Genomic DNA, 12264 nt, shown 5'->3' on the forward strand with positions numbered 1-12264 from the left:
AAAACCGTATGTTTGGCAGGCATACCGTCAACGTACTTTCTGTCTTCTTAAAAATTACAGCGTGCTGTGCATGAGCAGATCACAAACTTGGAGCCAATCAACGTGCACTTCCTACAGTATTCATTAGCTGTAATTTATTATGTGTATGCTGATATGTCATTATGATTTTCAGCTCTGCTACTGAAATATTTAGCTATGGTTGCTGAATATAATCAGCAAGATAAGAGGTTTTGAATATGATTACAAGAAGCTCCTTCAATGTAGTGAGGAATTATGTTAAGAGCACTGACAGCTACAAAATGGAGCAGTTTTTCTGTAATAAATATTATAGGTGACGCTATCTTTTTCTGGAAATTACTCTTTATTCTAATTTTAAGTACTTATCTGATTACTGAAGCATTATCATTACAGATTTTGAATGGCTGTATGACTTTACTTCTCAAAGCATGTGTTAGTATCCCAGCTGAGGGATTCGGGTAAACTAGAGACTAAATAGAATTCCTGTTTCCTGTGCATGGTTTTAAAGACTATGAGCTCAATGCCCAAACTAGGGTTTCTGTCTTATTTGTAAAATCACTTTATTGTATTCAGAGACAGAAATTTGGATGATGTGTGTGGACTTTCCACAGCTACCATGGATTTTGCATCCTAAATTAAATAACCTCATGCAATTCGCAGTGTTAAGAAAAAGGTAATTAAAAACATATGTTGGTTTAATTTTCTTCTTTCTGGTGTTGTCATGTTAGTCTTCAAGGGAAAGAGGATTAACAATTGTACCTAAATGAGTATTAATTTCACAATTTAGTTACAATTTATACTGCTTATTGGCTAATTGGAGGCTCTGTTTCTGGGAAACAAAAATGGGTAAATTCAGCATTTGCTTCCCGCTCTGAAGGGCACTGAATTCATCACGTAAGGGACACCTGAGAATGCACTCTTTGCAAACCTGCAATCATACAATCATAAGACACCCCCACCCCATTCTACTCTCAACACTTAATGGACCCAAAGTCCTAAAGACAGGCAGGGACAATAACTAATCTGATTATGGGATTAATTTAATGCAGTAATTGTCTAGAAGAAATTGTTATCTTGTAATCACGTTGTTCCATTACAAATTTTTAACTTGTAATGGTGACAGATGAAGACTGAGCTCATTTTTCCATCCACATTAGTTCCCTGCTAACCTAATTACCTGATTACAAGTCACACAATCCTCTCAGAATCATGAAATTAACAGTGCATATTCCAAAAATGAAATGGTTCTAACAAGTTGGCACTTTTCCCTAATCCTGAGTGTATATGGAGCTCGTGAATAAGGGTTATATTTTACATTTAAAATATAGTATCTGCTTGTACATACTAGTTTTTCAAAAAAGTTCATGCTTTTTGACTCCGTAATAATACTCTTTCAAGAAATCCAGTCTAAGAAATAAAAAAGTTCAAAGAGGATTAATGTCAAAGAAATTCATCACCATTCAATGGAACATTACACAGTCAGTAATAATAGTGTGTTTCAAAGTGATGTACTGGTATGGACAAATGTAGCTACTATAACTAATATATATATATATATATATATATATATATATATATATATAAATGGTGTATACTACTGTGTCTGGCACATACTACAATGAACTCAACATGGATAAACTTGCAGATAGTTCACTCAGGATTATGGTATTTGAGGAAAGGGTGGAAATGGGTTTTATTTTTAATCTGGGGGAATATAACATTGGAGAAGTTAACACTAACAATTTTTTAAAAAGAATTTATTTATTTATTTGACAGAAAGAGAGTGAGAGAGTACACACATGAGTGAGCCCAAGCTGGGGGGAGAAGCAGAGGGAGAGGGAGAGAATCTCCAGCACATTCCCTGCTGAGGATAGAGGATAGAGTCTGACATGGGCCCAACGTGGGGTTTGCTCTCGTGACCCTGATATCACAACCTAAGTGGAAACAAGAGTCAGATGCTTAAGCAACTGAGTCACCCAAATGCCCCATTAGCTCATAATTTTTTAACAGCTTTACGGAGATAATAATACACCACACAACTCACCTATTTAAAGTGCATAATTCAGTGGTTTTTTAATATATTCAGTTATAAAACTATCACCACAATTAATTTTAAAGCATTTTTATCACCCTCAAAAGAAACCCCATGCCATAGAGATATAATCTAACCACCTTCCTAACCCCAGACCTACACACCTAGAAAACTATTTTCTGTGCCTATAGATATGCCTATTCTGGAAACAATATAAATTTTAAACAGATCCCTAATGCACACCAATATTTAAAGGATGGTATAAACAAGTAGAACTTTGCAAACACACAAAAAATGAAGAATGCCTTGAGAGGTAGGATAAAAACTGGGAAACCAGAAAAAAAGCAGAAAAGGATTATCATGGACCCAAAGGAAAGAGTTTTAAGAATGAAAGTGTGTTTCAAGTGTCAAAGGCTCCCACGAACCAACTGAGACAAGGACTGGTATGTTTTATTTCAGATTCCAAGACCAAGAAAGTATTAGTGACATTGACCCAAGTATTTTCAGTGACTCAGTGGGGAGAAGCTAATCCCTGCTGATTAGAGGGACGAGTACAGAGTAAGGAAGTCAAATGTAGACCAGGGGTGACTAAACTCTAGTCCAAGGCCAAATCATACTTGCCATCAGTTTCTAGAAATAAGTTTATTGGAACTCAGCTACACTCACTTGTTTAGGTATTGTCTATGGCTGCTTTTGTGTTATGAGAGCAGAGTTATATAGCCTGCAATCTTAAAAATATTTACTATTTGGCCATTTGCAGAACAAAGTCTGCCAATCCCTACGTTAGACAAATGTCTCAACTTATTAGTTCTGTTGACCAAAAATGACCCAATCACTATCCATAACCCATGTTATTTTAGGATCAGAGTTTAAAAGGCCCAGTTGTTTATATGTAAGGAGAGGTAAGTAAAATCAGCTGTCCTGAACACAGTGTAATTATTACTCATCTCAAGATTGAAAACTTCCGGCTGATAGGCCCAGAGGCTATTAGATCCTATCTTCTGATTATGTAGAATAAATACATTACTTATCAGCTTATATTTATATAACTTTGCAAACATTAGTAAAGTCTTATGCACAAGTAAGAGAATACAAGTGTGATTTAAAAATTGGTAATTTTTTTAAAAAGCAATTATTGGCTTAAGTTTTATCTCTTTTCTAAAGTTTATTGCTAATAAATGCTTTTCTGAATGATTAGTTCCAAGGGTTTTATTTTAATGAGTCATATACTCCTATGAAATCCATAAAAAAATTTGTCTGGGTGTCAGTTCTAAAACTCCAGTTTATCTACAAAAGGAAGTAAGAAACCAAAGATTTGGATCAGAAATATTAAAACTAAATTGTTCAGCTTTTGTTTGTCCTATGTGGTCTCTGCCTGGAATGACTCATAACATAATAAAGCTATATAATTTGGTTTAATGCTTTGTATCTGTTGATGATTAGAGAGCCTTAATGCCTCTCTAGTCTAAGTCATTAATATTAATGAGTTTTGTGACCTAGGCCAAGTTAATAAAAATAAAACCTTAAATATCCTACTAAGAAGTTCTCAATAATTTTGAAGTTGAAATTACTTTACAGAATTTTTTTTATAGTGCTAGAAAATAAACAAGGGTTTCAAAGGCATTTCCTATTCTGGATGGGGGAAAATAGTGACAGAATGGTAAAAGCATCTATCAAACACTGCTTTTTGATTCCAGGTCACATAGGGCTGCTTCAAAATCATGGATTAATGGAATAGGGAATTTGGGCGTATATTATTCCAGAGATGACTGGAATACAATATTGGAAGAGGTTAGATCTGTTTCACCCCAAAGTGATTACAGGTAATTTTTACTTTCAAGTCAGATCTGAGTTAACAAATGTAGAGTTGATAAGGTTGGCGGGATTTACCCAAATAACTGTGAAAAAACTACTCACTTCTGTCACAGAATTTGGAAAAAGTCAGTGATTTTTTAAAAAACACAGAGTATTTGTGTGGAGCAATGCTATTTAAGGTGGGGTGAAATAATGGTGCAAGGATTTCTCTTTTAGATGTTTACAAAGAGACTGGCTTCAATAAAAGTTTGCAGAAACTTGCAGAAGCAGCCAAAGACTATGTTGCCATTCAGAGTTCTGCCAAACAGACACAGGCTCCATGCAGACGGGCCAGACTAATTAGAAATCTGTATTGTTGGTAACAGAGCTAACTGAGCCATTTCTCAGATGATCTTCCACATGGGTGACCAAATCACAGGTCATAATCTCAGTTTGGTCTTGCTTTGAAAATGTTCACCCAGTTCAGAGACAGAGCTTATGTTCAAGCAGTTAACAACTAGATCTGAGATAGGTACTATACAAAATGGGTTAAGCAGAATTGGTACTACATTCTCACTTTCCTTCTGCAATGCTTACCAAAAGTGATGATATAAAGAAGCAGTATTCCTTCCTCTTCCCCTCTCTATTCTCGATGCCAACACCTGGTCAAAGAACTTATTTATCAAAAACCAGAATGCTGAATTTGCTTCAATTCTGTTTCTTCAGTATTGTCATTCTCTAGACCATTCTAAATACAGGGGCCAAATTCAGCTTTGTAAAGCATGGCTTTCATTAGGCTGTCCTCCAGTAAGAGTGGTCAGTATCTCTACCAGGACCCCCCGTTAAAGTTCTACCTCTTCTGCCTTACGGGACAAAACTTTCAATAAACTGATCACAGTCTATCTTTTCCTTTGTAGTTACAAAATATTTAAAATGTTAAAATTACAGAGATGAATATGGCAGATATTCATGTATTATTCCAACACCCATATCTATCTCATATTACCATTCTGCCTTTAGAAAGAGTAGATAAAGAATACACTTAAAGTCAGCCACCACTCATCCTACATCCTTCCCTTGAGGAAGATGAAGACTTAGTGGAGATAAAAATGTAAAGCAGGAAATCAGAGACAATGAAAAAAAGACTTAAAAATGTAAAACAGAATTATTAACTACATCGAGGTAAGAAGAATTATTTTTTAAATGTTATCCATTTATTAATCTTAGACTGGAAAGCTGAAAATGAGAAGGGAACAATAAAATAGCAATTAATACCTCTTTCACCTTCCTTTCAAACTTGCGCTAGAGATGAGATCAGATCTGGTGTTTGGAGATGTGATTTGAATATGCAGAAACGGGTTAAGAGAATTCATTAACTATCCCACCTCCATCCCTCTTCTTCTACCAAAAAGTAGAAAACTAAGACCGGCAAGGCATAGCTCAGAGGAGTAAGGAGACCGTTACTTTCTTTAAAAATCTGTATGTACGCAAACCAAGATGGCCTGCAATCCAAGGAAACAAAATAATTGGCAAAAATTATTTCTCAGCACATAGCCATATTCATGAAAAATATGGGGGATGCTTAAGGGGCTACAGTATCTGAAAAGAGTAAGTGTGGTATTTAAAACATGTTTTTAAAAAAGATGAAGATTAACCCCAAATTAAAAATATATAGTTTATTATATTAAAAAATTACAAAAGTAACATGAAAATGCCTGATAAGACATCAGGCAAAAGTACAGCTCAGACTAATCCAATTTTTTCTAAGATGAGCAGAGTAAGATTTTTTTTTATTTACTGCCCGAAATCCAAAGGTCAGTATAGCCTACGAAGTAAGATGTGAAATTCGTAAGGAGGAATCACAGACTGCGTAATGATTTCAGCATAACTTGGTTCATAAACTAGGTTGGGAAATCACAGGTTTGGTAGGTGACTTGAGATTTCTCCAAGTATATCAGCTTTCCGCTGGCAGGCTTGGTAGGAAATCCCCCTCTAGAAACACTGTGTTCCAAGAACACTATTTCAGTACTTGGAAGAAAGGGACTCAGGGCCCTCACATGACAGTAAACATGAAATTTTGTTGTGAGTGCAATTCTCTTTCAGGTTATACTTTAAATACTGGCAAATTGCAGGAAGAAATTTAAATTAAAAAGTGTAGTAAGAGTTGTTCTTTAGAAGATAGGTTTATTTTTGCTGCATCAACACAGACCTATTAGTTCAGCTACAGATAAGTGTCTTTTAAGATTAGAAGTAAACCAACATTGAAACCTGTAAAATATTTTACAACATCTTTCTAAGAAAGCAATGCAAATCCTCAGCCCTTTGGCCAGATGCTAGTTTGGATAACTTTTTCCCACTGAACTAGCCTCCAACATTTAAAGAAGAAAAATGTAGCAATTCAATTTTAAAAGAATCTATAATTTGGATCTATAACTTACTAACACCTCAAAAATGAAATAAAATTTCCAATTTCAACTAAAATCACGTGTATTATATTCAACAATCTGTGTAAGCACAAAGATTTTTCTTTTCTGCATAGTCAAACTAACTTTGTCCGCCCTAGTTTTCACGGAGGTACAGAGGTAAAATATATTTTAAATATGTAATGCAATTCCTAAATATGCTCTCTGTCCAAGTTTCAAAAAATCCCAGGGCCATTCTTCTCTTCCCGCTTCAACCCATCAAACTCTGATCATGGACTTCTTTTTCTGGAGTTGTAGATCTTTTGAAGACTCTTCATTATTGGCAAAAGTCCAAATTCCCTAGGCTGCCACTTCAATCCTTCCACAATTCAAGCTGAATTATCTTCTTCCTATTACCTCCCCAAGGTTGCTAATTACTACCCTGGAACACTCGTGTTTTCTCAGAACAATGCTTGTGTTCCCATTGCCTTCAATGAGAATGTACCCCTCTAAATAACTTCCATGTGCCCAAATCCCATCATTCCTCTGGGTTCAGCTCAAACACCTCTTCCATGAGGCTTTCCCCATCTCCCAAAAGGAATGCATCTCTCCCTCTGAGCCTCAATACCTTTCAGACTTGAGGTGGCAGCACTGGACACATTCTACCTGGTATTGCATTTCCCCCCACAATACAGCATCACTGTTCTAGTAGGATAAAAGCTTTCTGAGGGTAGGATCTTGTCTTTGCTTTCACATATCTATACCTATATCTATGTCTATATCTATACACATATAGATACAAATATATCTATACATATATCACCATGGTTAAGAGTGTGGCCCATGGCGTCACACTGCTTGTTTTTTATTTTTTTTAAATTTTAAAGACTTTATTTATTTATTTGACAGAGAGAGAGCACAGAAGGGAGAACAGCAGGCAGAGGGAGAGGGAGAAGCAGGCTTACTGAGCAGGGAGCCTGATGTGGGGCTCAAACCCAGGACCCGGAGATCATGATCTGAGTCGAAGGCAGATGCTTAATGTTTGAGCCACCCAGGCTCACTGTGACTGCTTGTGTTTTAAACCAGTCTTTATAAATCACTGTCTTGAGCAAATTATGAGGTATTCTATGCTTCAGCTTCCTTATTTGCAATACGCGATAAGGGCACCCACCTGAAAAGAACTGAAGATTATGCACGTGTTTTACATAGAGGCACGTGGGCCAGGGACCTGGTCTGCTATTCAGGGAATAGAAATGATTGCAAGTGTTTGGAATCACAGTCATCACCATCCTCCTCGTTCATGCTCCACGTGTACCCAGCCCAGAGCCTTGACTAGAACAGATGTTTAATATATGCTTTCTAAGTTGAATATTTTCTGGTCTTTTAAATCAAATGGAAAATAAAGCCACATATAAAATACTGACTAGAGAAAAGTAAACAAAAAACTCTCTCAAATGTAACATTTTATTTATTTTTTTTAAAAGATTTTATTTACTTATTTGACAGAGATCACAAACAAGCAGAGAGGCAGGCAGAGAGAGAGGAGGAAGCAGGCTCCCTGCTGAGCAGAGAGCCCGATGCGGGGCTCGATCCCAGGACCCTGAGATCATGACCCGAGCCGAAGGCAGCAGCTTAACCCACTGAGCCACCCAGGCACCCCACAAATGTAACATTTTAAGTAAGCAATAAGTAATCAAAGACATAGAGTGATATAAATTTCCAAATACATTAACTTTTTGGAAAGGGTGAAATAGCACTGCGTGGACATAATCTGAATATGGGGATATAATCTGAATACAGTTACAATTCTGAAAGTTGCTTTCATACCCACAGGTTGTCTAAGAGATTCTTCACATGTAAAATGAAGGTCAGTTCTAGTAGCATTATCAGAAATGCACAGAAGATCCTGAATCTGGGCAGGGAATGAAAAACAGCCAGTATTTAGAATATCATGTTCTAGGCAGAGAGCATGGGGAAGACTGACTTCTTTTTCCTTCTAGCTAATAATAGCTAGAAGTTGCAATTTTAATATGAAGCATATATTGGGGCACCTGGGTGGCTCCGTGGGTTAAAGCCTCTGCCTTCGGCTCAGGTCATGATCCCAGGGTCCTGGGATCGAGCCCCACATTGGGCTCTCTGCTCAGCGCCCTTCCTCTCTCTTTGCCTGCCTCTCTGCCTACCTGTGATCTGTCACATAAATAAATAAATCTTTAAAAAAATAATATGAAGCATATTAAAGCTTCATATTAAAACTGCAACTTCTAGCTATTTTTAGGTGAAATGTCTCTTGAACACAGATCACCAAACAATGCAAAACTACATTACCATTTTGTGAAGTAGACAAAATGACTTTAATAGGCTGAGTCTACAGAGTTCATATTCACTGGTGACCTAATCCAGAGATGAAGCTGTAATAATGGTATGAGAAATATTTTCACTACTCTTTTTCATGAATACGTGAAACAAAATGAAATGCCAACTGCTCCAAATATAGTCAGTATCAGGCTTTTAGGACATGAACTTATTAGTGGCTGAGTACTATATAGCCATATATACAGTACAAATCTGTTTCAAGGAAGTGAGTATTATACGTAAAGGCAAGGCAAGTAATCAAATGATGTCTCACACTAAAAGATCAGGCCACGTTTTGGATTTAGAGGATACCTACCTTTCAAAGAGGCTGAGATAGTTTGCAAAAAGTGACCGAAACAGTATCTTTCTCCACCAAGCTCTTAATTTGGAAAAATACATGCTAAGACAGGCAAGCAAGACATTAGCAATGTAACACAGGGCTCAGACCCTACGGTCACAATGGAAATCACAATGCTGTTTGTGTTTTGTCCATAAGGAGGCCTCAAAACTGCATGCTTCTATTTTTAGATTAGACCTTGATTTGGGTTTTCTTTCTGTTTTTAAAAGATTTTTATGCATTTACTTGACAGAGAGAGCAAGAGAGAGAGAGAGAGGGAGAGAGATAGCACAGGCAGAGGGAGCAGCAGGCAGAGGGAGAGGGAGAAGCAGACTCCCTGCTGAGGAGGACCCTGGGATCATGACCTGAGCCAAAGGCATCTGAGCCACCCAGGCGTCCCTTAATTTGTGTTTTAGAGTGTAGTGTGGTTAATGTCCTTCTATCTTCGGATAAGAGAAGAAATTAAGACTCGCAGAAAATCGAGCCTTTGCAGGTAAGTGCTGCTGTGGGGATAATGGGATGGGTAGGTACTGTGACATGTTGCAAAATGGCAGAGCCAGATTTTAGGGAAGGGATATCCCGAGTAGTTGATCTTGCATGAAGCAGTGCATTTTCTGACTCCTGAAGGGAATGAACTAGAATATAAACAGTAGTATGGCTTCATACCCACATTGAAAATTTGACCTGAATTACCACTGAGCAACTGTGGCAAGATAACCAACCATTCCCTCCCGACCCCCATGGGCCACTATGTCCTGCACTTTGATCACTAGGCGTTCTCTCAGAAAATGTACACCCGAGAAAGCAGAGCCAGATGCACCCTGTACGACAACAGGCAGGAAGTACATGGAACAGCCTGGCTTGATTTAGGGGCAATGCTATTAGTAAAAGGTTTATCAAGTACCAGGTTCACACTCTGGAAGAAGTCCGGCTCTTTTTAATTCTTAATCTTCCAGGGAAGTATGGTTTGCTGTGTTTAAAATACATTTTAGCATTTAATACTTGTTCAAATGAAGTCCTCAAAGAGCAAAGTATGAACTATTCATTTTCTAAAAAGCATGTGTGTGTATAAATAAAACTTGCTTATATATTAGCAAAGGACTTCTGTAAAACCGCAGACATGTTCAGTCGTGACAACCAAATATCAAACCTCATTCCAGGTTTTCTTCCTTTGCTACACAAACTGTTTCTACTATAGAGACTGAAGAGACAATTTCCAAAGCAATGTTTTCAAATTTTATTCACAAAGGAAATAACGGTGCCTGATAATACGTGGGCCATTTTACAGCAAGAGCATAGATTTCTGTGACAGAGAAATATTGCCAAATATTGGACAAGCTGCCTAACTTGTACCTCAGATTATTCTAGAAATGAAGAACAAAGCCCCCCAAATTATATTTGTTGCGCAAGTACAAAAAGTAAAGTGTTAGAATAAAAGACATGGAAACACACAGACTTGGACCTGACAACCCATACTTATTAGGCAAGAATCCATTTCTAACGAGTAGTCGTACATTTCCAAATAATTAATACTGAAAAAACTGGCCCTACGTTCACTCTTCACTCTAAGAAAATCATACCTTAATCTCAAATGATAAAACATGAGCATTATAATGTCTTGTTATGGTACTGGTAATTAAGAAATAAAGATTTACTGATAAAGTAAAAACATGTATGTACGTCACATATAAATCCTCTTAAGCTTAACTTTGAACCTAGTAATGACTGTTCTCTTTAAATTTATTTATTGAGATTTTATTTATTTATGTGACAGAGAGACACACAGCGAGAGAGGTAACACAAGCAGGGGGAGTGGGAGAAGGAGAGCAGGCTTCCCGCGGAGCAGGGAGCCCAACGCACAGCTCAATCCCAGGACCCTAGGATCATGACCTGAGCCAAAGGCAGACGCTTAATGACTGAGCTACCCAAGAGCCCCTGTTCTTCCTAAATTTAATTACAAAGGGCAACAAAAAGAAATCTGTCCATAACATGTATTAAACTTCCACTTTGTTGAAAATTACATCAACTGATACTTAGACAGTTTTGAGGGATATAAAAATGTTTAACATGATAGGTAAGTGGGGGCCAAAAGACAACATGAAAACATAGACTCAAACAGAAAAAGATGAGAGAAGTTAAAAGTCACGGCTCTGGAGTCAGACTGCCCGTGTGTGAATCCTTGGTCTACCAATTACTAAGATGTTGGGCTTCAGAGAAAGTAATTAATCTCTCTGTGCCTCACACTTCTTATCTGAGAGTAACTTCACTCAGGTTTATCATGAAGATCTTATGACATGTAACGTCTTGGAATAGCAAATGACACAAAGTAAGTGCTCAATAAACATTAGCTAGTATTATTAAAAACTAAGAGAAACATAGTTATTTCTGAAGCTCAAACGCTAAAATGGCTGGCTTATAATGCCAGGCACTGAGGAGAGATCCGGAAGATACAGAACAGGAGCATGGCATCTGCTGGTACATCTTAAACAGGAACAACTTAAGTTGGTAACTGATGATAAAAGTTAAGAAACTAAAACTCAGCTCCAGTTGATAGGAATGAACAAGCCAGAGATCTATATATATGCCAAAGGCTGTAAAGTAACAGTGAAACAAAGGATGAAAGAGAACAAAGAAAAAAAGAGGCAGGAGTCAGGTGTTTTGGTCGCTAATAACCAGAAAGATGTGAAATAAATGCACTGAAATGAAAACTTCTAGACATGGTAACATATTTTTGGAAGTACCTAGCTGCAGGCTGGACTGATCAATTTGATGAAAGAACTTTAGTAACATGTGAAAATAATACACTTGAACATCACTCTAACGTTTATACTAAAAAATAAAAATAAACACCATCACCTCCCTCCACCCTCCTACCCCCGCAAAAAGATCCAAAAGATCTTCCAAATACTTGCAGAAGAGCTACTTAGTATTACCCTGGCAACACTGGCCAAACCTTAAAAGGAAATAGCAACTGTCACATCAGAATTTTCAGATTCAGTATCTCCATGGGTACACCTCTGATTTCTGATTGCAGCCAGCTTTTCTGTTCAATAAACAGTTTTGAACATTATAATCAACTTCTTTTTAATCAAAACTAGTCATATTGGCAAATTAGGTAGTACTGAGAAATGTAATTCATTATGGCAGTTTTCTTTCTAAGTACGTTTTTAATCAGTTTTGGATGCAGGTGCACTTTTAAAAGAAAAGCAACAAATTTCCACTGATGTCTCTGAAAAAGATACTGGTTTTGTTAGAAATAGTAAAAGTGAAGTCAAAATTTTTAAGTCTCCATGAGGCAGTTCATGCACAAAACTACTCTGAACTGATTT

The 12264-nt window shown here is 37.1% G+C and overlaps 1 protein-coding gene across 4 annotated transcripts in view; it reads right to left on the minus strand.

Moving 5' to 3' along the window:
- COMMD10 (COMM domain containing 10) overlaps window positions 1-12264 on the minus strand; it is a 199442-nt gene that overhangs the window by 19812 nt on the left and 167366 nt on the right. The gene's annotated exons all lie outside the window — the stretch shown is intronic.

Source organism: Mustela nigripes, chromosome 12 (genome assembly GCF_022355385.1).
Source record: "Mustela nigripes isolate SB6536 chromosome 12, MUSNIG.SB6536, whole genome shotgun sequence".
Classification (NCBI taxonomy): Eukaryota; Metazoa; Chordata; class Mammalia; order Carnivora; family Mustelidae; genus Mustela; species Mustela nigripes.